A 21,430-nucleotide genomic window follows, 5' to 3' on the forward strand; every position below is an offset into this window, starting at 1 on the left:
CTTCCTTAAAGCGCTTAGTTTTTAATGCAGATCATGCTAGAATCTTATCTCAGGTGTGGGTGTTGTATTCGATATAAGGGCATCGAGGGATGAACAATGCTGGATCATTAACTGGTTACTGGAATGTTGTAATGTTCATTATGCAAAATGTATTGATGGTCACTCTCTACTTAATGGGTGTTTTGCATTATTATAATTCCAGTGGAATGGTTTTCTCTGATCTTTCTCCATTTTAGGAGAGATTTATTGCTGGTTTCAGCAAATGTACCTGGTTAATACTATCAAGGACCTCGTAGATATTCACAGCAATTGTTTGAGACAAGCAAGATCAATACCCTGTGAATTCTCAATAAAAAATCAATATCAGAAACGGACCGAGCTCCGTTCTGTCAAAACATTTTATTGTTCAACATTGTATACCATTATCCCACACAACAGACATAAGTAAAAACCTCATTCACTATTTCATGTGGCTTTTGTAAACAAACGTGTGAACACAGAGGCTCAGAACAATTTGTCAGTAGAAGAGCAAATGGCATTTAGAACTTTAACGAAGAAACAATAATACTTGTGTGAAACGTTTGGATAAAAGAATTCGCTAATACGTCCACACGGACATATTGTATTCCTATCCTTGCGGATCTGGTTCTTTACGCATGTGAATCAGAATTTCTGTTTGGGTTGCCATATCAAAACAGGGTAATTTATTCAAGAAGTTCAACTTAAACTTCCGGTACGTTGATGATTTGATATCGTTGAAAAACCGTCAAACAGCCAAATGCCTTCCAATGATTTACCCACCTGAAGTTGAACTTAGGAAGACACGTGAGGCCGGCTCAACTGTTTCATACTTAGATCTATGCGTACAGAGTCAGAGTGATCAAACCTCTGTATCACAAGAGGAGTGATTTTAACTTCCCTTTCATGTCGAGGAATATTCTGTCTGTTCCAGCCTTTGGTGTTTACGTATCACAACTTTTGAGGTACAATATCGCGTGCTCATTTTATCACGATGTCTAAGAATATCATGCCACTGTTCCTCAAATTTGACGAATCAGTGACAAAAAGATGCAATTACCTAATTTGTCGTATACCAGCCGTACACGAACTGTTCCAGGCGAACAACTGACTAGAGTTAGCATATGTTTATGACGGGAGCAACCGATGGACAGGATACTCTCACCTTTTCGCGAACACCTGGTGTCATCACTATTTCATGGTGATTCCTAAACACGTGGTGCCTGTTGCATGGTGACATCATACAGCTGTAATACTGTTGAAACAAATATCTGGTCATGATATAGTCACAACTGTACAATCGACTCTGTTTTGGGCAGATATTGTGAATGTGGAGAGGGCTTCGCTGTTTCTATTTACAGTATGTATAGTGATGCTGCTCGTGACCCCATTGCACATGATGTGAAGGATGCGGATGTCTTTGTAAAACTTCAGATTATCCGTCACATTTCAACAGCTTGATCAGAGACGTTACACCTCATTACTTTTATCGAGAAACTCGGTCATGGTGTTACTGTAAAAAATAATTGACTTATTTCACTTGTGACTTGTGTCACACGAAACAGACCTTAACGCAACACTGAACGACAGAGAGATGGATAATGGTGACTCGAGTTGCCTTTTTGATGTATTTGTCTCTTCAGATACTGTCATTGTGTCTTCATGTTCACGTATTTGCATAATCCACAATAGGTAACGTGGCGAGTCCTTGTGACAGCAGCAGTGTCTGGCTCAGACAGTCATGGGAGGCAGTCACAAATAAATGGTTTCATAGTATCGGGATTCAGACCAAACCCTTGTACTTTCGGCTCTCAAGGAATTTCCCCACAAGTACAAGCTGATACCGCATCATATAACTAAATTATTGGAGGTAACAGCTCTGTACATTTAAACCCTAAACTCCAAACACGACACTGTGCAGACCACTAAATATTCACATTGCAACTCCGAATACAGAACACACTGAGGAAGTACTGCTATCAATGTGTTTATGAGACATACACAATGCATTACATTCTGGGGAAAAAACCCAAACCAAACAAATATACTTAAAAAACCCAAACCGAACATACTTAAAATAAAGGAATGGATAAAAAACAAACAAAAACAATGATAGCCTCTTTAGTTTCCAAGACAGCTTCAGCACCCCTTCAGCAAACGAAGTTCACAGAGATGAGATTATTAAATCTCGTGTTTAAACACAGACAGACAGACAGAGACACTGACGTAAGTTGCCTGACAAATTTGTCGATTTGTTTGACAGAATCACAGAACGTCTGTTGACCAGTTCAGTGATATTATGTATGTTCCTACGACTTAACAATATGCACAATGATATATATATATTCAGACTGGTATTTGAGTTCATAAAATAAAGGAGGTTGATGTACAGTGTGCTGGTATGAGGCTTGTGATGAGAAACGTTTGAGGTCAGTGGACAAAGGTGGGATATTAGCTTATTCTGATTAGCGTAATTATGAGATTCCTCCCTTTCTCTTCAGCCTTGACAGCGCCGTATCAGAGTGAATACATGCACTGTATAGGAACTCATTTGGCAATTGGTACCAAGTAATGTTCTCTGATGAAATCGGGTGCTGTGCCATGGCCAGAGTCTAAATCAGCAGTACATAACCTTACTCACTCACCTGCAAAGCCTCAAGTAAATGTTAAAGTCGTTTTCGTAAGGTTACCTCGTCATTTCATGTCTGGCTCTGTCTGTTTATCTTGCTCTCTGAAGTTCGGTTTCTGTTGCTTTTATCTCGCTTCTGACCCGAGAGCACCAAAAAAAACGGAAAACAATATGCACCGTCGAATGAAAATTCGCAGTAATATCATTTCTGAAGAGATTTGCTGGCTTCACTGAATGTCAGAATCTCCTCCAGAGCTGTCACAAAACAGGCCCAGCGATTAATAAGAGTTTTCAGTCTTTTATTTTCTATAAATAGCCTTCGGCGACGTATTACTTCCAACAACAAATTATGATTTTCAACATGTTTTATTGGTGATGTTTGAGAGGCTAATTCATGGAGTTACTGAAAGGAGTTTAATTACCAATCCTACTTATTACTATGAGTAAAAGTTAGATGTTGTTTTGCGGGCTGAATAATGCAAGAGTGGGCAATGTTTATTGACGCAGCTCACTTCCTGATGTTTTTCCTTGAAACAAACAACATCCATGCTAAAAATCAGAAAGATGTGGTTCGATTTTGACTGATTCGCACAAAAGTTTGAATATTCGTTTCAATAACTCGTAATATGCCTTATTCTTTTGAATGTGTTAGTGGGTTGAATTCTGCAGGTTGTCTTAGCACCCACGCAGACAAAAGATGTTGCTAGTATCCAAAATACTTTCCTGCAAACATTTACATACCACTTGCCTGAAGTGACCCACGTTGTTACGGAACCTCCCCACTTAACCTTAGGTTATCGTGATAACATTAGCATCTTGGTTTTGTAAATGCCCGAAGTGAATTCCTATCGTGGAACTGGTCACATTTGCACATTTACTTCAAACTACAATCAACAATGAAGGGATTCATCTTAATATCCTTGAACGAAAATCATCACATGTGCAGTTATATTCGTAAATCTTTCATTTCCCGTGCCGCTAGCTATTGAGTGTGTCCTCCAAATCAACGACTCGATGTGAAACAACACGATGTGAAACAACATGATCTTCCATTTCCCCGTGTCGCTAGGTGTTGAGTGTGTCCTCCAAATCAACGGCTCGATGTGAAACAACACGATGTGAAACAACATGATCTTCCATTTCCCCGTGTCGCTAGCTGTTGAGTGTGTCCTCCAAATCAACGACACGATGTGAAACAACACGATGTGAAACAACATGATCTTCCATTTCCCCGTATCGCTAGCTGTTGAGTGTGTCCTCCAAATCAACGACACGATGTGAAACAACACGATGTGAAACAACGCGATCTTCCATTTCCCCGTGTCGCTAGCTGTTGAGTGTGTGCTCTAAATCAACAGCACGATGTGAAGCTGCAACCATATGCATTCAGTCAGATATCATGAATGACGAATTGTATTTTTAACGAAGAGAACATGCTTGTCGGTAACAGGGAATGAAGAGCTAAGCCACAATGTGTCCGTTTATTGACATCATCTCGTTTTACAATCGAAGGTAATCGGTTCAAAATTATCATGTCAATCATTCATTCATTCCAACCTACTATTTATTTTGTGCAGTCTATCTGTGAAATCTAGTCACACATAATTTATCAGTATCCATAACTGTTCAGTAAGCTTCTCTGACCTCATGTCGAAGCACATTCCTTCTGAAGTAAGGAACTGTCAACGGGCTGAAATGTGGGGTGCAGAGCGGCAGGGTTTTCAGGGCAACTCTGATCTCTAGCCTGTTACCCTATTTCGGGGACAGTTCGCCCCCACTTTATTTATCAGTTCATCATGTTCCGTTACTCTGAAGATTAGTTTCTTCAAAGGTGCTCCACCGAATCTACGTGGCTATTGTTCACCCTTGTCAGCTCTTGTGGAATGTGGTTTCTTAAGGGAACACATTCAGCAATGGTTACCACGCAAGGTTGTCATGATGAATTGGGGTGCTATAGTTACATATGGACATGCGCTCTTTTGATGGTGAACTGAAATAATATAAGCGATTGCTCGACAAGTGATTCTGGGAATTTCCCTATTCTGATCTATTCCATACTTACCTGTTTGGCGTTGTGCTTCCATGCATGTGTAATGACTAAACCGCGTGCGCAGAGTATGGCGGTTAATGTCATATTTCAACAATCAGCAGTGTTCAGCCTAAATCAGCATTACAGAACATTAATCACTCGCACGCAGAACCTGACGTGAACATAAAAGACGGAGGATTAGTTCGTCTGCATTTCAAACTTCTTATGTATATCAAATATCTTGAGACCGTTTTGTGTTGCGTCTTTTGAAATAAGCGCCACAAACGGATTGCATGCTACACAATCTATAGGTAATGCCCGAGAGGCCATCTCTGAAGCAGTTTGTTGAGGTAACTGAATGTCAGAATCTCCTCTAATGCTGTCATCAAATAGGCCAAGCGATTATTGAGAGCTCTTAATGTTTTGTTTTCGTAAAATAGCCTCCGGGGGCGTAGAGTGTGCAACAACCAGTTATCATGTTCAACTTCCTTTATTTGTCCTTTATTATAAACTTAAATCATGTGAATAACGTAAGGGGTGTAATTAACAACTCAACTTCTTTCACTGAATAATAATCAGTTGTTTTTAGGGCGAAGGAATGAAACAAATTGGGCATAAAGTTTACTGATGCTGCTCACATTCAGACTGCGCCCAGTCCTTGCCGCGGGACACTGTCTTTCTACTGTGAAAACTATATATTCAAGGAATCAGTGAGATTTTTAATGACAGGTATGGATAAGAACTGTATAGGGAAACCACAAGACTGTAACTCCCGTTATTAAAGTGATCAGTCTTAAGTGATTCGGGCTAAGGTCTAAAGGCGTGTTTCACATTTATTTCAGAGTTTCAACAGCAGGTTAGTGTGACAAAGATATAGTTTTTTTACGCTATTTTGCGTCTGGTTTCTCAGGACAGATACAAAATAGATGGGGCATGTGATTCAAACTGTGGTTTAGGAACCTTGTGATTATGTTCATGCAGCTCCTATCAACAATGTCGATTTATGTCTCTTCAATGTTACTTATATCGAGACTATGGATTCTGTTTCACAATTGATGTCACTGTCAAGGTCTCGCCAATTCATTCTTGTTTGTATCTCACTTCTTCAGCCTAGAAAGTGATAATCAAGAGGAACAGATATCAGAGTAAACCATATATCTTTTACATTAGTTGGTTAGAGTGTTCGTTCGTCACTGCGAAGGCTTGTGTTCGATGCCTCACACAGTGGGGCACAGTGTCTGAAGACATTCCTGCTGTCCCGTGCCAGGGTATTGCTGGAATATTGCTAGAAGCGGTATAAAACTACACTCACTCACTGTTTCTTTAGATATACGTATGCCATGACATTTGCATCTCTGAACATTATTTTCACATGATATCTTCATTCCTGGATATCTTTATTTCATCATATTATTTGTTTTACAGATGTCTTAGTTTTAGTATATGTATCGCCAGACAGACTTAACTCTACATTTCTGAACATTCTTTACACGTGGTATCTCAATTCAGGGAAGTGTTTATCTCATAATATATCTCATGATATCATTTTTTGTTATCGTTTTTCCTCGATTTCATTCTGAAGGTTCGGTTATCGTTCTTTCCTGAAGACAGGCGGTGCCTTATGGCTTAGGCATAAGGTAAAGAATACGGATTTAAATTCCCACACAGGTAAAACGTGTGAGGTTAGTTTCCGGTTTCTAACATTTGACTTTGCTGGGATATTGCTTGCAGTACAAAACTCTACTTACTCATTCTTTTTCTCGAACTATGTCTGAAGATAAATGTGTCTCAGTGCATTGTTTCAAAGGACAAATATAGCAGTGTATCATAACACCTGCAGTAAGTTATGTGTAACTATATGAGTAGAGCTAGCATATAATCTAAATTACTCTTATGTCATCAGCTCTGAAAGACTTATGAAGAGGCAATCAGTCTTTCTCAATAGACACAAGTATGAACAGGATTCGACGTACAGGCGGACATGTACATGTATTAACTGGTCCATATCAGTAAGCTTTACTGAAGATATCAAACAGCCAGAACGTAAAGGGAGTTCTGGCAGAATTCCTTAACTGGCGAGAACTAGTCCCATCCACACCTAATGTAGCCGTAAATTGAAGTCAGTGTTTTTCATGAGTCGCTTTGCTGCATAAGATGATGTCTGTATGTGCAAATGGTAAGATGGAAGTCTTCAGACAGTTTAATACAATTATATGTATGTATACAGAACAAGTCAACTACTAGCTAATGCAATTCCATTTTCTACAATATATGAACCCAAAGATTACATACAAGGTTACTACAGTTGTGCGCTACGTAACACAGTGGTTCTACCGCGGTGGAACGCTTTCTGCGATGAAAGTGAATTTGAACACACAACACTGTAGATGAAATTTGCTTGTTTTTTTAATGTGTACCTTTGACCACAACTGCGATTTAGGACTCCTGTGCATTCAAAATATACATTAACATTACTTTCTTCGTCCTCACAAATGTCACATCAACATTACTTTCTTCTTCTTCAACGTTCCTAAATCACTTTTACAAAAAGTATTAACATTATATGATTACTTTTAAAACTGCTACCACACTTGTAAAATGCATGTTTATGTATTGTGCACACTATGAACAAAAGGCTTGCTTCCTATTTGTATTGACACAAAAGTTTGAAGGATTTCGTTGTCGTCAATTTCTCATGTGAATAAGTGTCTTCTCTCAGTTGTATTCACTTGTGAATCTGGTGACAGTAACACCGCAAATAATGGGACAGATTTTACCAAACAGTTTCCTCAATAACATGAAAGTGGTTCGTGATCACTTATATCCTAGTAATTCAATGTGCGCAGTTGCAGCTCTTGTGGACATCAGAAACCTGGTTCGATTCCTCGTTCGTCCCGATATTGTTCCCGAGTCAACACATGCTCCTCTGTATCACCAAACCAGTAAACGCCATTCCTGAAAAGCTCTAGTTTTAATCTGACATCCCTTGACAAAACTAGCAACATATTCTATGCAACCAAGACACTCATTCACTTTCATACTTTTCGTGACAAGAAATATAACCATCCGATATTTCCATCGTATGGTATGCATGTAAACAAGTACATGGTATGCATGTAACAAGTACATGGTATGTATGTAACAAGTACATGGTATGCATGTAACAAGTACATGGTATGCATGTAATAAGTACATGGTATGCATGTAACAAGTACATGGTATGCATGTAACAAATACATGGTATGTATGCAATAAGTACATAGTATGCATGTGATAAATAAATGGTATGTACGTAATAAGTAGCAGACGCTATGTGTGGTTTTCTGCGTGATGTGTTCCATGCCTTACAGGCCTAAGCAGGATGCATATGTTTTAACTTGACCCGGACCTACAGATAGGCTGGTGAGTGAAGCGTCACCTTGTCACGCCATAGCTTGGCCTTCCGTGAACGTTTAGAGTGTATCAACATCCATGTGAGATATCTGCTTTGATCTTCAATGGAACTCTTTAATAATATTTCTGAACTTAGCGATTCAATTAGTTCCCTGCATGTAGATTATGCCAGAGATCGATAACAAAGCCGACACAAATCCGCTGAGAAATTTGTTTCATTTAAAAATCAATCGATTTAAATTTTCCTGGGGCGATCTCATCATGGCGAAATAGCCTCTGTGGCCTTAGAGTAGCGCATAACTAAATACTAGCCTGTGTTTCCCAACGTAAGGTTTGTCAGACAATTAACTTTCATATGGAAGGTCACTGAGTGCATCTGGCACGACAGACAAGTCCATTGTGTTAAATACTCGTGCCTGTTTTCTGTCCGTTAAATCCCTGGTGATGGCAATTTCTGAAGACCCCAATTTTGTCTACGTAGTAGCTGACTAGAAAGCAACTAGTCGCAATAAATTGGACAGTTACTTTTAACTAGAAACCCGTGAAAAACATCGTTGGAATTTGTCTTCAGTAACCCATGCTTGTCATAAAAGGCGACTAACAAGATCGGGTGGTCACTCTCTCTGACTTGGTTGACACATGTTATCGTATTACGATTGAGTAGATAGATGCTCATGCTGTTGATCACTTTATTGTCTGGTCTAGACTTTACAGAAGTAAATTTAGATAATTTACAGAAAGCTGCGGCGTATAATTAAGATCCCTCCCACCCTTTCTCCTTCTCAACTAGACTGCGATGCGCGACCATCTCACCAAGCAAACCCATTCTGGTGTCTTCCTTATTGACTCGTGCTCAGAGAGTAGACGCTTCCTTTACTTTATATGGGTCATAAGATAGATGAAATGGCGATCACAGACGGTGTTTAATAAAGACGACACTCACATGTCAAGGTTTACCGACGTTAGATGGATTTAGAGGACAGGAACGAGAAGGGCGCGAGTGCAATGAGTGCACTGTATGATCTGCTTGGCGTTCCACCTGTAGCAAGATTTCGTCTCGACCACGGTTATCCCGTTATGAATTAATGGCAAGTTATCGTGAGTGTCAAATCCAGTTCAAACTGCAAGATTTTGAGGAAACTCCAAGACCATAACACGACTGAATATATTGTTTAATCTGAAGGCAAACATGTGGTGGGGAGGTGGTAGAAGACGTAAATGATTTAGGTACCCCCCTAGTGCTTCTTCACAGCACCCACTTTACACCCTTCCAGCTACAGAATTCTTATTGTATGAACAACCGCTATTGTCAGATGTGATGTAATAAACTTTAATGCTTTTTCTTAGTCTTCATGGGTGGTGGGGTAGCCTAGTGGTTAAAGCGCTGGCTGAAGAGATGGGCTCGAATCCCCACATGGTTTCAATGTGTGGAGCCCATTTCTGGTGTCTACGGCCGTAATTTTGTGTGAATATTGCTAAAAGCGGCGTAATACTCAGTCAGCCAGTCTTTGTCTTTAGTTACCGTCACCTAGGTGCTTGTATTTAAAACAATGTACCTTGTTTCTGATGATCCCCAATTTTTCATCAGTTGAATTAACACTCTGGCAATAATATTTCCTTGTCCGCGTTCCACACCTGGAGCTGCGACCCCAAGGCGAGAGCGAATATAAGGCGAGAGCGAATATAAGGCGAGAGCGAATATAAGGCGAGAGCGAATATAAGGCGAGAGCAAATATAATATGGCTGAGACATTATATGAACGGAGCTCACCCTCACAAACCTGTTCTTGATGCAACAGTTTTTTGTGACAGAATAAAATTCACACTTGGTCTTTGACGTTTTTAATTGAAAACTAAGCCAAGGTTTTAGCAAAGTTGTACTTTGAAAAAACAAACGTTTTTCAAGATCTACTTTTAAGTTTACATGAAACTATGTTTCTTCGCAACCAGTCAGTTGGGGGGGGGGGGGGGGGGGGGGATGAAGGGAGCTGCAATCACTGGGTCAGGTCGTACAATACAAGACAGCAGGTTGTTTGCCGGTGTTAGATCCGCTCAGTCATACGTTATCCACAAAAAAACAAAACAGAAAAAAACGTTGGAAAGTGACATGGTACAAAAGTTTTTGTGGAAGATTCGTTGTCGGTTAATGGACGGTGTTATATCAGGGAGATTCCCCTTTGTGTGTGAGTGAGTGAGTGAAAACGTAGTCACAAAACAAGTTTAATTTCAAGTTGGCCCCTTGTGTGTAGTGCCTTGAAACTTGCCTTGAAACTTCGTCTTTGAGCATCCAGAAACCCCAGAATTTACTTGAGACATTATCTTGATACAGGTGAAACAAACATGAGGAATCTTGGTCACTGTAAATTAAGAAAAGAGATATTGCACTTAATCTGGTTATGGTACCTGTATAGAAATTGCTACAAATGTCCACCGTCTCGTATCCAAATGAATCGTAACAGGAAATTCCGACACGTGAAAATCTCTTGTGCAGCAGTGTTTCGTTCTTTACTGAATTTGTTGGTGTGGTTCCATAGCTGTAATTATGTGTTTTGCAGTGCTTTTAATACGTCCATGGCATTTCCCTGTAAGGGACAAACATCTAAGATCTTCATTTCCGCTAGCTTTAGACTTTCGTGATGACGCATCTTTTCCCCATAGGATACAAGTAATGAATCCAGTGTAGTCCTTAAAGCGTTCGCTAAAGACACGGGTTCGAATCCCCACATCTGCAGAGTGTGTGGAGCCTATTTCTGGAGTCCAACGTCATGATATTTCTGGAATATTGCTAAAATGCAGAACTCATTCACTCAGTGCAAGGAACTTCTGTGAAAACCTGACACACAACTTAGCGGTTAGTGTAACAGACATAGGCGATAAACGTCTTACGTCTGGGGAACAACAAAGGCTTTATTGCAGTGATTGGTTTCTTCTTCTGCTAAAGGGCAAAGACTTTCCTCTGACGTGCTTGTTACTGCTCGCATGAGAAGACTCCAGGCAATGGCATAAAGGACTTTCGCTTATCAAACCTTTGCGAACTTCTATCACGGAAACAAAACAAAGGGCGAACGTATTCAAAGAGAGACGACGACACTAGTGATTGATTACCGATTTTATCAACCATTTTACTTTCTGGAAACATTCTTATAACCACTTACCTAAAGCGCTCAACGGTATAATCTCGCTGGACGCATGCTCTTTGTTACCCTTAGGTTAGTGTGCAAGGTTTTGAAAAAAGCTCTCACGTATACGTACGTGTATGGGAGTGGCAAAAAATATTGAAATCTGCACTGAGAGTACGAAGAAATTGTCCACACTTTTTTCAGGCATTTAGATTAGTATGCAGAGCTAGTTGGATGCGATTAATACTTCTAGAAGCGTAGTTTTTAATCGCTGTTTCTAATTGTGTTGGACAGTGAAGGATATCGCATCGTTTTTTTTTTTTTGGTTTTTTTTTTATTTAGCGTCTATTTGTACATAATCTGTTGTATTCTGAGACTGTGATGCACGGTGTATTGTAAATAATAACAAGCAAGTGCATGGAGACGGATACAGAGACATAGAATATTATCTACGATTATTAAAAAGGTACACATTCTTTACGTTCGATCGAGACCTGGGGTCGATTTCCCACATAGGTACAATGTGAGAAGCCCATTTCTGGTGTACTCCAGTCGTGTTATTGATGGGATAGTGCTAATAACCACGTTCAAACTCATAATAAAACTCACTCTCTAGTTTTATAGAGGCAATAACCCGATCAGATTATATTCGTATCCTTATTGATTTAATTGGGGATGACATCAAAGTGTGATTTAACCTGTGGGCACCACATGAGTATTTGGCACTCGAGGTAGTGCGTGCATTTGGCTTTACGCCACACTCAACAATCTTCGAGCTATATGGCGGCGGTCTGTAAATAATACAGCCTCGACCAGACACTAAAGTGATCAACAGCATCAGCATCAATCTGCGCTGTTGGGAGCTGATAGCACGTGCCAACCCAGTCAGGGAGCCTGATCACAGTGTTCTTTCAATTGTCACTTGTGACAAGCATAGTAGCCTTTTATGGTGAACATGTTGCTGAAGGCCAATTCCAACCAGACCTTCATGGATAATGTTACACATGAACATCGAGAGATTCTGTATTATTAGAGTTCGAACATTACCTGTGACCTGCAGTGTTACCCTCATTATGTGAACTATATACCTGATCTTTCGCCACTTCATGACGTGTGTTATTACGGATCTACCTGTTACTGTCATCGACCCTCTATGTGTGGTCGCACCACGTGACTCTTGAATGAACGAAATATGCATTTCACCTCACTTAGGACTTGGAGACTTCCACGACCTTGTAAAGACCGTCGCTCTCCAAATGCACGGTTATCGCGTAAATCACGCGCTGTCATCAGTATGAACGTTGAAACAAGTATGCTTCAAGTTGTAACAGATTGATCAGAGATGGTATGAGGTACACTGTAGGGGTGGGTACACTGTACGGGTGGGTACACTGTAGGGGTGGGTATTGCAGAGAATGTTCATATTGCAATATATTTCCAAAATATGTTTTTGTTCCACAACAAATACTCGTAATCGAGTTATGCTTGATTAAGCGTTACTGGAAACTTTTACTCATGTAAAAGAGAAGTAAAGAAGGAAAAGAACACAGTGGTTACTACTTTGGGACTAGTTGTTCTACGCTCTCGTAAAAAAAATAATGTAAAAATAAAATAATAAATGAAAATGCCTCGAGATTTCAGACAGGAAACTTGACCTGGTCAGGACATATCAGAGATTACTGGTTATTTAATATTTAGTGTATGCATAATGTAATTTATCTTAGATTTACTGAAATGTAAGATAAAATCATTAAAGATCATTCATATTTTAAGCAGAAATATATGATGTGATATACATAACATAAGCATATTACTTGTCCTGGTTCCCAGAAGGACGAGATATCATTTACTGATGTCTTCCGCGTACATATCGTCAGTTTCTCCAGCTTCGAGATGACATTACATGCCTCATATATGTGCTTGTCTCTTCCTTAACATCTCACAACCTGGTGTCGGAAACCAGACCAGAAGCCGGAAATCACCCATCTTATATCTAATTGCGAGACATGGGGCATTTAATTACTGGTATTATCTAAAAGATTAATTGTTGAGATATTTCGGCCTTTTCTGATCATACAGCAAAGGAAAGGTATCACAAATTATGAAAATGTGAACATTTTGCCAGACGCACTCGACTCGCACCTACGACCATAATTCAGTCTGGGTCACTTGCTTGTCTCTGCGACAGCAGCAGTGTATGGATCAGACAACCGTGGCAGACAGTCACAAATAAATAATCTCACAGTATCGAGATTCTCAGGCGCAGGGACATAACTCTAAAGTACAAAATCGTGACACCGTCTCCCGCTTCAGGTGTGATCCCTAAACTATTTTGACATTGCATTTTAGAGGCAGACTTATTGTTACAAAGCCAGGTTGTGCAGATTATCATGACATAATACAACTGATACAACGTCGTTGACTTTACATGAACAAGCCACAACAAAAAACCGTGTATTTCTTTTAAATTTGTAAACATACCAACACTGGAATGTTAATACGAAACCAAGAACAGGTGGATCTTCAGATCACAAGAAGTCGACAAAACGGCGTATTTACTGTCTTGACCTTGACGGTACAAATCCAATTGTGGGTCAGGGGTCAAGCAAGAATGGAACAAACTCAACAACGTCCCTGGCAGCATGAGCGGCCAGAACATCAGCGGAGGGCTGACGCATGCAGCCTGTCATACGGTCATGGCATGCAAGTGCTAGGATGGTCCGATGGCAATGGAAATGCACAGCCACCTGGTGTTCAGACATTCCACTTCGGATCATTCCTGTAGGTTCATGACGTGCAGTCCTGAATCCTGCCATGATTGACGGGTCACCTGCCGTTTAAGGATCAAACGTCGAACAACAAAGCTTTACAAGTTCGACATGCACAAACACGGTGCGCATGGCCATGACGAAATCCAGAACATACCTCATGCATAACGTGTAGTATCACTAATTACTCTGTCGACATCTGTACAGATATTTCAAATAAATATGTTTTCAGTGAACATGTTTTATGCATTGGTGACATATGCTAATGGGCGGATCCCAATGTGTACGAGGGCGTTCATTAAAGATTTGCCCTGACCCAGGTCTGGTTTTCAGATAAGGCTGAGTATCGACAAATATGTCTGTGGGCCATTGGATAATTTTCAGCATTGAACTATGAAAGCTATTTCTTTGACAAGCGATATACTGAAGTAAGGTATGACAATGTAGCCAGTTCAGGACCGAGCACTGATGAAGGTTTTGTAGTTGAAAAGTCACACACCAAAAGAGACATATGATCACTTCATCTATTTGGCGTAGGGTCAGAGAGTCCGTCGGGAAGAAGGCCTAGACAGCAATTCATTCAGTGTCATTCAAAGCATACATATTTACATGCAGAGGGTTACGTTTGTTTTAAAATAATTCGGTCCGCTCAAATATTCGATCACTGGTAAGGCTCGTACTCAGCTTCAGTAATAAAACCTTCTGGAGACGTAGTTTTATGCGAAATTAATTCTTTCAAACCCTTTTCTTCTGGTCAAAATTTAAATCGTCGATGCCTCTACTTTGTCTTCAACACCCATCACCATGTCGCTGTTATTGAAATGAGGTACTTTTTGATGAATCCGTCCACAGCAAAAATAACCTGGTTTCCGCAGTGCGGAAACCTGATGGAAAGTGGACTGAAACTTCAGTTTCCACCAAGAATCCAGTGAGTTTCCGTTCTTTTACACTGAGTTTCCGCAATGACGGAAACTGTCAATTACCCACTTTCTAAGGGTTTCCGCACGGTATCCGTTACCCATGCTCCAACAAGTTTCCGTTGAGTTTCAGTTAAGTTAGAGATCCATCAGGTTTCCGCAGGGTTTCAGTCACCAAGACTCCATCAGGTTTCCGCAGAGTTTCAGTTACCAAGACTCCATCAGGTTTCCGCAGAGTTTCTGTTGCCAGAAAACTTTCCACAGCATTTCATTTACTCGGGTTCACAGGAGTCATTCAATGTGTGTCATTGCATATAACATTCTTGTTACTCCTGGTTGGCAAAGACAATATAAGGAGTTTGTGTACAATCATCACGTATACATAAAGAAAAACAAAAGATACAATAAGATTCACTGTTTTATTTTCAGACAAATATGGATCAAACATATATCTAATAAATAATAAAAAGATATAGCACTAGATAACAGATCAATATTTGTCACTTATGACAAAAATATTTCTAAAAACATGCTATAACAGTTGCATCCCTTGACTCCTCCTGCACCTCCTCACGCTGACACAGAAAAACACACCCCAGTCAGTCAATGCTAAACATATAATAACACACACCATGCAATACAATACAACAATGAAATAAAATGCAATAAAGAACTTAGGTTACATTGAAAGTACAAAAAATGTATTTAAAGTAAATAAAGGTCTCTTGGAAAATAGATAAAAATTAAGATTGAATAAAATTGTATTAATTGAAATACAATCAGAATATCAAAACTATTAAAGTTTTACATTGAGAATAATTCAAATTTAATTGATCACAGATAAAATTACGTTCATGTGATCGATTAGCTATTTACTAGCCCACTTGGGCATCCTTGAGCGGATATCATTGTGGTTGGATGCCGCATCCTGGTCTTCATGTTGGCCTTAGCTTTGGTGGTGGCGTTGAAAATTGTGGCTGAGTCCAGTGCAGACATCTTGAGTTTAGATTCCCAGGTAAAGGGGTAAGAGAGCAATGAATTGGCATCTTCTTCATCACTCACAACTGGTGAAGTCATTTCCAAGGTAAGTATAGTTGAAACCCTTTCCTTTCGTCGATCTGGCCAGTCAATAGTTTTCAGGCTTTTCATGCGCAGTGCAATTTTCTGAAAATTAAACAAAAATCAATCAACAGATAAACCATAATGCCAAGATGGATTGCAAATTATTAAAAAGGAAGTGTCGTGAAAAATTATTTACTTCATTAATCACCCCAACACAAGTTAAGCAGTTCATCACATTTAATGACATATCCTATTTTCTTATGGACACACAATCTGTTGCTCTGAAGTGACATGAAGTCACTGAAGTGTAATAACATGTTCATATATCACCATTAACTGACTTGATTCTTATGTTATGATTTATGAAATTATGATCTGAATCATGTGTTACATATCTTAAGAGTGTAAAAAGCAATAATCCATAAACATTTTAAATGTATATTTCTGTCACACATTGTAATGAGAAGAATTGTTACATGTTATTATTCGAATAGATATACTTACGGATTTCATTCTTTTTGTCGTTTTTTTTTGTTTTTTTTGCTACTGTTCTGTGTGACACTTTCTTTCCGGTTTCTTGTCTACTGAGATCATCACGCCTGTTCCGCCACACAAAGCGCTTCTGAAAATAAATGTTTAAAGTACTATACAGCATGTTTCACACATTTTAGTTCATCTGTTAGGCAAAGGTATTTATATATGCCATGCTGGCTTGGTTACTGAAGTTAACATCCATAAATCTGTCTTTACACTATTATTTAAATCATAAACTATTTATAATGACAGGCAGGTGAGTGAAAATTACCTTCACAAGATCCTATTGACCATCCTTGGTCGTCATATAGTCTCTTGTTTCTTTGACCACTATATTCATAGTCCTCGTCATCGGCTTTACTGAAATAAAAACAAATGTCATTTTTCTTGCACTTCATTCAATCATGCATTCAACACAATGTCTATTAAAATTAACGATCGTCAGTGAAAATTATACAACCAAGTAAACTGCAGATTTATAACTTTGAATACATATATTGTTCTGAAAGTTTACCATTTTGTAGTTAAATGATTTAAAATAACCTCCAAAAAGGCTAACCATCCTTTGTGTTATTTCGTGCAAATTCTATGTACATCCTGTTTGCCAAAGTTATGCAACCGGTAAGTGAACAACTGACATAAAGATCATGATAAAAGAAGTTTAGTTATATCACATGACATAACCTTGCAGCAATTAAGCATTGTAAAATCAAGGGGTCAGTTTGATGGCAATTTCACACAGGTGTAATGTTAAACTGATTTAGTTTACCGGCTATTCAAATCCATTTGCAAATGATACTTTCATGTATTTTTCATTTTGAGAAAACGTACGTAGGGAAGTGAATTAATGAAATATTCAAAGTGAAATTACCTAGTAACATGAGCACATACCTTCGATAGACAAGGGTGATCCTCCAGGAGCAGTCGCGTCCAGATTTTTCTCACAACAGCCTAAAAGATTAAATCAAATACGTTAAATATAACAGGTATATATATATGATTATGCTCAACACGTATGTATTAAATTATTGAAAAATTACATGAAATTTTAAATGTATCCTACGCAGAGCTAACAGTTTCTTATATGAATTTAGTGTTTGCCTCAAATAGTTCAGAAACACATCTGACCCCTCTGAGCGAATTTGGGGGTAAACAATTTCATTTCACTAATGATCCAGGATTGCATTTAATAAATTACACCGAAATGTTGCCATTGTAAAAGCCCATCATTTTTATCATTCTTTAAAATATATCTGAATTGGTGAAATACATCTTGCAATACCCAGTAAACCCATGAGTGAACCACTACATATGGCGGATCTTTTTGATGCAGATCGTAATTCATACCCCCCCACACACACACACACCTTTTGTACAAGTGTTAACCGAGTTGCAACGCTAAAATTTGCAAACTATTAACAGGAGCACTAAAATCAAAAGTCTGCCCCTTTAAACTTAAATAAATACTTGTGGTTAGTACTAAGATAGTTACTTACAAATACAAGCTTGGTGTATTCTATACCATGTCGATCTATTGAAATGGAATATAAACAAACTTATTTTTCAGGCCTATTTTACTTAGATTTAACGATAACATTTAAAAATAATACGAGCGAAAATATACATTCGCTGGATAAACTTTATAATCTATCCGGATTTCTGTCATTAACGCAATATTTCTTTAAACGTTATTTACAATAAAATACCCTCGGTCTTACCTGACACATCCGAGGTACTCCGAGTTGCTCGCATCCGTTCTCTGCTTTCTTCTCCAAGTCGCGAATTCTTTCGTCGAGTGCTTTTGGGGAAAGTGAGGTGGCCATGGCAAAGTTTACACGACGCAGCCATCTTATGCTTAAAGTTTTGAAAAATAATTGCTAGGAAAACAAATTTGTTCCTACCCGCCAAACAAGATGGCGTCTCGCTAACACTCACGGGAAATAGACAGTTTTGTCATTGTGTTTTTTTAAATAAATCTAATGTGACCATTTGACAGTAGATTTCCTCGTTCTACAACAAAAGAGGAAGGTACACCCTGTTGTGAGTTGTTTTGTTAACAATTAGATAGTCTCCCGTGGACGTGATCCTGTCGCCATTCGTTTATTTGTTTACATTGCCGACATCAAAGGGGAGTGTGAAAAGTGGAATTCAGCGGATTGAATGTAAGTACTCAAAGTGACAACAGTGAGCAGTTATGGTTTTAGCAGTCTTTTCATCGCATTAGCGTCACTGATTGCGTTTTCTCAGTGTCAAGCATCAATATGTAGACCTTGTGATTATTAACAGTGATTAATTGTGAAAACATGTTCACCTTATTTTAACATGCCCGAGAGTCATGAGTCCTACTGATTTAGCACTCATGGGAAACTTTATTGTGGCAAATAAGTTATTTTCTAAAATTCTGTCAGGAGAAGGTAGTATCCGGATATATTTCTGCTGGATGGACCCCCCCCACACACACACACGTACCATGTAAGTAATTTACGCACTGTGCTCACAACATTGTTTGTTCTTTTCAGTTATACACCCAGATCTACTATCCCTATCTACCCTTTAAGTTAACTTTACTACTATTACTAATATAATTTGGTGATGTGTCACAATTTCTTTGAAACCTTAATTCATTTGTCAATGTGAATGAAGAATGAAGCACAATCCCACTGACCTTTGGCTATGATTTGTACATGCATAATTTCTGTAGACTATTCGTGGCACTTTCTGCTGCAGGGACACAGTTCTTTGTGGACATTGCGACAAGTAATTGTCAAGAAAAACAGCCTAAAATCACGAGAAATACGTTTCTGAAATATGGTTGGTTTCTACAATATTTGTTTTAACATGGGTACCCAGAGATATTCCGCATATATGTCTTCGTTATATCTATTCATATAATCTGTACTCCAGAAATATTTCAACCAAGTCACATCATACATTTATTAGTGCATCAAATTATCTAGTATCTTATGTTCTGTGTCAGTTCTGTGTATCCAGTTGTACCAGTTAAACAGTTTCATGGTTTGATATTTGTTTTATAACCATTAAAACCTTGTCCATCAGTACATGTTGCATGTGTTAGCCCTACAATGCATTTACATTATCATCACACCTCAAGTTTCATATTTCTGAAAGAATCGTTGTGTCAGTTATTTGATTTACAGATATGGATTGTGGACCAACAAACTCGGAGAATGATGCCCGGTAAGGGAATCTCTTTTATAACAATATCATTCATATAGCTTTATAATGAAGCTGACACTATGTTAATACATACAACAAACCTTTTTGACCTCACTCAAAGTGTAACTGTACATGGATTCAAGCATAATATATACATATATTTTAAATTCCAGGAGAAATACGGCTTTTCTGTCCTCACTGCCAGACGTCTGTTTCAAGAAAAACACGTTATCTCCATCTCCGTAACAAGATGTTTGTTAGTTTGTAAAGATTTTTCGGGTGAATGACAAATGCTTCATCAGGTTGGTCATCAAAGAATTTTTAGATTTCACTAAAAATCGAGTTTGCACTGTCACTTTGCTATCCATGTTTAATATATTTAATGCATGTATCATACATGTAACTGTAATAACTGAAAGTGAGCAAATGGTAATACGTATTTAATATTTGTAATACATGTTATCTGAATTATCATATATATTGCTGTGTTTCATTCATTGAATTGTCTCTCAGTTGAATTGATGATTCAAACTGAATGTCCTTTTCCTTTCCAGACACTGACAGTGACCAAGATATTAACAGCACATTCAAGGTTTGCGAGCTATTACCACCACAATGTGAGAGCCTGATTGATTCGGATTCAGATGTTTCGCCAGATATTAACCAGGACTCGCATACACCAACAAACATCTACAGAAGAACAAAGCACTTTGTGTACTGGCTAGCTCGTCTTCATTCAGTGTGCCTACTTCCTGAGCAATGCTTGTGTGCAGAGAATTCTGTTACTCTTCTCTGAGCGCCCCAGTTTCTTAATACAGCAAATTGTGTACTACTGCAACTGCCCTGTTGCATTAAAATGTGAGCTTTTCTAAGAAATGAAACAGTTGGATCATAATATTTCCAGCGTTTGTTTTTTGTTCAAATAAATATGTAATAAATATAACAAGATAATACAACATATTTCAGCTTTCTAAACTAAGCGAACTCTCATTGTCATCTTCCTTGTACAGAAACCTAGCGGAAACCTACATTACCCAAGATCCACAAGGTTTCCGCAAGACCAGAAACTTACTCACTCCAGCTATAAAGGTTTCAGTAAACTGAAACTAAATGGAAACTTCCAACTACAGTTTCAGTTGACGGAAACATGACGGAAACTAAGACTTGTTAGTTTCAGTTGTGGAAACTATGCGGAAACTCTCATTGTGCGTTTCCTGAAACTGAAACCTAGCGGAAACCTACATTACTCAGTATCCATCAGGTTTCCGCAAGAACGGAAACCAAGTTATTTTTGCTGTGGTCTTTTTTCGTCGACTTCATTTCCTTTCTTGCAATATATACTGTTTCCAATATAAACCTTAGGTGGAGATGTGACACGGCTAAGGGAGAATTTAATCTAACTGGGATAGAAATTGAACGAAAAGCGCCCTCACAAACTTGTGCTTTATGCAGTAGCTTGTTGTGTTTGGCTCTTTCTAAAGTAAAAAAGCTTGTTTTCCTCGTTTTTTTGTTTTGTTTTGTTGGGTTTTCTGTTTGTTTTTTGGGTGGTTTTTTTTTGCTTCCAGGTATACTTTTAGATTAAGAAAATACAGAATAATTTCGCAGACGTTCAAACAGTCGTCGGAAATTGAAGTAAACTTCATGGCTGTTGGTTATAGGCTCTTTCAGATACCAGTACATACCGTGCAACCACACTTTATGCTAAAGGAACGTTGGAAAAGTGACATTGCAGTAATTTTGCTGTACCGCAAGATTTATCAGAAATGGTCGTAGGTTAATGGACAG

The 21,430-nt window shown here is 38.6% G+C and overlaps 1 long non-coding RNA gene across 1 annotated transcript; it reads left to right on the top strand.

Annotated features, from left to right (window-relative positions):
- The first annotated feature begins 18,603 nt into the window (after positions 1-18,603).
- LOC137268892 (uncharacterized) lies at positions 18,604-20,272 on the top strand. The gene is made up of 4 exons (XR_010955048.1): positions 18,604-18,630; positions 19,627-19,666; positions 19,819-19,947; positions 20,200-20,272. It is a non-coding gene; the product is annotated as an uncharacterized lncRNA (long non-coding RNA).
- The last annotated feature ends 1,158 nt before the right edge of the window (positions 20,273-21,430 follow it).

Source organism: Haliotis asinina, chromosome 16, assembly GCF_037392515.1.
Source record: "Haliotis asinina isolate JCU_RB_2024 chromosome 16, JCU_Hal_asi_v2, whole genome shotgun sequence".
Lineage (NCBI taxonomy): Eukaryota > Metazoa > Mollusca > Gastropoda > Lepetellida > Haliotidae > Haliotis > Haliotis asinina.